This window comes from Eretmochelys imbricata, chromosome 21, assembly GCF_965152235.1.
Source record: "Eretmochelys imbricata isolate rEreImb1 chromosome 21, rEreImb1.hap1, whole genome shotgun sequence".
In the NCBI taxonomy this organism is placed as follows: domain Eukaryota; kingdom Metazoa; phylum Chordata; order Testudines; family Cheloniidae; genus Eretmochelys; species Eretmochelys imbricata.
In genome coordinates this window covers 10,073,712-10,078,939 of record NC_135592.1, presented here as the reverse complement: position 1 = coordinate 10,078,939, position 5,228 = coordinate 10,073,712, and positions in this window count along the sequence as shown.

The window sequence follows — 5,228 nt, the reverse complement described above, 5'->3', positions numbered from 1 at the left end:
CTAAAGCACAAGCATCAACAAGCTGAGCAAAAGGACCGTGGGTGTAGCTCGGAGGCAGTAGCAGACTCATAAGACCTCTATACTTGGTCTTGGCTCTAGAGCAGTGGTTCATTTTCAGGGCTCTTCTGGATTCTGCCCAGAAGCTTTAGACTTGAGCGGTATGTCCACACTGCAGCCTCCTTTCGGCGGTGTGTAGAGTACACACGCTACGCACACCCCTAGCATGGGACCGTCCCCACTCACGGGGTCCCAAAGCCCGGACCCAAACATCCAGTCCCACAGCCCAAGCCCCACAAGCCTGAGTCAGCTGACATGAGCCAGCTGCAGGTGTTTAATTGCTGTGGAGACATACGCTTAGGGTGAGGCTACTCCGCACACTAAGGCTCGGTCTGTGGGACCTGGGCTTGTGGATGTGGTGTTCCCAAGCCCGGGCTTGAGCATCCACACTGCATTGTAAACCTGGGTTTGCAATTTCCGGTCCCGGGTATCACAGCTGTGCTTACACATCCATACTGCACTATGTAGACCTTCTGACTTGTGTCTGTGGCTTTATGTACATCCACATGGCAAAATGACAGGGACTTGGACTAAAGAGTCAGTGTCACCCTGTGACAGGTGCCGAGTGGGATTGTCAACCTAATTCCCATTGATTTCAATGGACTTATGAAAACCCCACTAGTTCCCTACGTACCTTTAAAAATCTGGCCTCAGTGACTTGCCCAAGGTCACACAGGGTATCTGTGGAATCATCAGAACTTCAACCCAGATCTCGTAAGCCCCACTCCAGTGCCTTAATCACAAGGCCATCCTGGCTCTTAGAATGGGGGCTGGAACAGCTATTCCAGTCCTGAGACCCTATTCAGCTCTGCTAGTACCCCTCACTCCTGACCTCCTGCTCATTCAGCCCTAAAACAGTTCTGCTGATACACCCCAATCCTGATCTGCTTTATTCCCTGCCATTCCGGTCAGGGACTTAAAGCAGTTCTGCCTCTGTGCTTTCAACATGACCTGGTGCACCCCTTCTGCAGAGCGGAATTGTGTAGTCATTGGAGGCTTTATGCTGTGGACCAAATCACCCCTAGAGGACTAGACTGAGACCTCCAAACTCATTCCACTTGTGTTGAGAAACCTACAAGTCTCCAGATATGTGAGATGCCTCCCCCAACTCGCCACCAAGACAAAAAGCTCCAAAATTAACATTGAGAGAGAGACGAGAAGTCTGCAGGAAAATCAATTAATGATAAAACCCTTCAGCAAACACAGGCAATTTTATCATTTTATGCTGCTATCTAAGCAGTAATATATATATGTGTGTGTGTGTGTTATGTATATTAAATTACGTCTCCAAGACGCTGGGTCAGAAATCTGTGCTCCTGCAGCCTGCTTTTTAATCTCCTATTAAACACTACATCTTCTGATTGCTTTTGTCAGCTCTCTAAATTTAATAACTGAACTAACCATCTTCTCCCATTGTTCATATATAAATAAGTGTTGGATCGATACAGCGCATCTTAAAAAAGCCCCTGCCTTTGAAAAATGAGAGGAGTGAAGCCTTGCCAACAAATGCAAGAAAATTATGACTTTGCACCTCCAACACTGTTTATAACCAGAAAAACCCTTCCATTAAATGTTCTCTGGCACCAAAAAAAATTGGATCAATGAGGACTATATGAGCTTTTATTTTCTGAGCTGGGGAATAGATTGCCTGGGTGTCATTCATCCTCACCTTCCCTACGCTCCATGGCTAAATTTTGTGATGTAATTAGGTCACCAGTTACAGCAGTTGCCACAGCCTTGTAATGTTTGCGATGTCCCTGTGACCCTGGCAGACCAGATGCCAATGCATGCCAAAGCTCCAGGCCAATTCACCTGTGTATTAGTAGAGATCAAAGTGATGATGAAATATATGAGAGTATAGTTGGTGTTTAAACTTCATGAAAGCTAATGAGATGTTACTTGCATTGTTTTCACTTATCTGTATCCAGCTATAATTCAGAACAAGCATTTACATTATGGATACCCCTGTAACCAAATAACCCATCAAACGAGGAAGAAGCCTTGTATCATGCAAATAAAGAACTTTAACAGACAAGTGCTAATTTCAAAGCAAGTGGTCGTTGTGTGTGATGATCGGAGGTCAAAGACTCAAAATGCATTCCTTGCTCTCTGTCTTCAAAGGCAAAGCCCACGTGGGTAGTGACCCTGTCAGCTTGTTCTCTGTGAGAAGAGGCTATAAGTATGGATTAAGGGAATTATCCTTCATCTCTGGACTGTTTGGATTCTTACAGGGTGGAATAACTGAATGAGAAGACTGAGATCCCCAGAGTTATTCTGGGTAGCCTGGAGAGACTTTTGGGAAACTGATAGATTACTACATTTCTGCTACCATTTGGACTTCTAGATTGTGCCTCAGCTGTATATATGTTACATGCTTTAACCTCTCAATAACTCTCATTTCCTTTTCTTAACTAATTAACCTTTAGGTAGTTTACTATAGAATTGGCTACCAGTGTTGTCTTTGGTGTAAAATATAGGGCAGGCTACCAAATGATCTGGGGTAAGTGACTGGCCTCTTGGGATTGGAAGCAACTTAAATTGGTCATGTTTGATGTAAGTGACCTTTTATCACAAAGTCCAGTTTGTCTGGGTGGCAGGATAGACTTGAGAGTCTAAGGGAACTGTCTGTGACTTCATGGTAAGACTGGTATAGTGATCCAGGCGCTCACATTTGTTACCGGCTTGGTGAAATCTAGTTATAGAACACACCACTAGTTTGGGATGTCTGCCCTGTTTTCTGACCGTCTGCCCTAAGGTGGGCACTCATGGTCATGAGCGACTCCAGACAGCATGATAGTCCCTCTTTAGTGGCTGGTCCACATAGAACATAACAGTCTACTGTTGTTACTAGCTAATGGAGTCACTCCTTTAGCTCAAGTGGTAGAGGCCTGTGCAATGATACTGAAGGGGATCAGTCGGTATGGCTGTAATACATTTGAAAATGTTATGCTCCCACCCTGTAATGGCTGGTTCACATAGAGGATAATAGTTTACTACTGCTATCATATAATGGAATTACTCCTTTAGTTCAAGGGGCAGCAAGTCTGTGCTATGGGGATGAAAGTCCTGGGTTCAAACCCTGCTAATGACCCAAACAGGAGGCGGAACTGGGTGTTGTTGCATCCTGGCTCCATCACCCCATCCTCATATCTTTTCACCAGTTCTCCCCATATTCACATATCAAGATTCAGTCCAAAATTCCCTTAAGTGACACTAGAATCTCGAGTAACTCCAGATGAGTTGCTCTGGATTTGTACCATGCAGAGAAACTCTATTGACTTCCCTGGAATTATGTCTGATTTAAGACTGGCATAACTGAGTAAATAATTTGTCCCTGTCTTTGAAAATGCACCAACCTTTGCTCACCACCCCCACCCACCCCCATTCCCTTTGCTTTTTTAGCACTGACCTCCTATCTGGTCTTCCCTGCTGGGAGAGCCTTCTTCATTGCAGCTCCTGGTGGCCTCCCTCTCTCTCGTCCTCCTCCTCAGTTCTCCATCGTCAAACCTCACCTCAGCACATTGCTTCTCTCCCCTGCCTGTGCCTCATTTATGCAAGATTTCCAACTGGACTTTTCAGCCCTCAGGGGTTTGGAGAGGCTGCCGGAAGGTATCTGGCACCAGGAAGGACAGACTGTTTTGGCAGAAGACTGGGAGTCAGGACTGCCTTCCAGAGAGAGACTAAAGAAGCTCCAGCTATTCAATTTATCAAAAAGAAGATTAAGGAGGTGACTAGATCATGGTTCATAAGGCCGAGATCCTTAAAGGTAGATAGGCACCTAAGTACAGTACCTTTTAGAGCCCTGTCTGAGATGCCTTCACGGAGAGAGGATTTCTGAGAATAGGGGGCTTTTTGGTTTAGCCAGCAAAAGCAAAATGAGAGCCAGTGACTGAAAGCTGAAACTCAACACATTTTGCTGGGAAATAAGGTGCAAATTTGTAACAAGGAGACTCATTTAACCATTGGAACAACTTTCCCAGGACCAGACTCATTCTCCATCACTTGGAGTGTTCAGATCAAGCTCCGACGTCTCTTTCTAAGAAATATACCCTGTGGCTGAGCTACAGTATCAGGCTAGAGGCAGGAATTACAGGGCAACATTCTCTGTTCTGTGTTGTGCAGGAAGGTCAGACTAGATGGTCTGAATGGTCCCTTGTGGCCTTCAAGTCTGAGTGAAATCTTGTTCCCACTGAAGCCACTAGAAGTTTTGCTGTTGACGCTAATGGATTCCAGGATTTCACCCTATGAAGCTCTTCTCAACTCTGCTACTGCCTCACTAGTTGACCTTGGACAACTCAATTAACCTCTCTGTGCCTCCATTTTCCTACCTTTTCAAATAGAGATGGTCCTACTGACCTACCTACCTCCCAGGAGAGGGATTGGGGTGAATCAATGTTTGTACAGTGCACTGAGATCCTCAGCGAGAAAGTGCACAAGGGGCCTGCCTTGCCATGTTAAATGAGCTCTCTCGTGCACACCTGGCCGTCAAGGAGAGAGGTGCCATTGCGGTCCCTGGGGTTACTCCAGATTCCCGCTGGAGGAAGTGATGTGGGAACACGGCTCAGAGACTCTCTGAGCCTGGTGATGTTTGCTCTTCCCTGGTATGTCTCCTCAATAATGGGCAGAAGGTGGGTAAGCGCCTTTGGGTTCTGGACAGACTCCGCTCCTGCTGTCGGTCTTGCTCATTGCTGCAGAGCTCTCTGCTCCTGCTGCGGGAAGGAGGGAAGCAGGCAGTTTAGTTTAATGAGTATTGGAGCCCAGATCCTTAAACACTCCATTTCCAGGGCCCAGCACTTGGATATAGGCCATGAATTTTTGCAGGTGTTGATTAATGGGGAAATAAATGTCCAGCTCTGTAAAGCCATTGGCCTCGATCTCTGGTAATGGCAGCTGGTAGCAACATCCACCCTGCCCCCTTCCTTCTCATCCGTGCCAGCTCCTCCCAAGACAGCAGCTCCCTCCTTACTTTGGTGAAACATGGGCACATCTAGATGCTTCCTGGTGCATAACTACAGAGAGCATCAGATGGCCTTGCAGCTATGAGTGGGCACAGAGCGGGGCCCTGCAACGGGGAACGATCCCGAACAGACCTACACGTGCTGCGTGTGTGTTGTGGGGAGAATACGGCCCCTTCATGGGGCATAAATCTAAGAGTGGGACTGCGCTTGTGT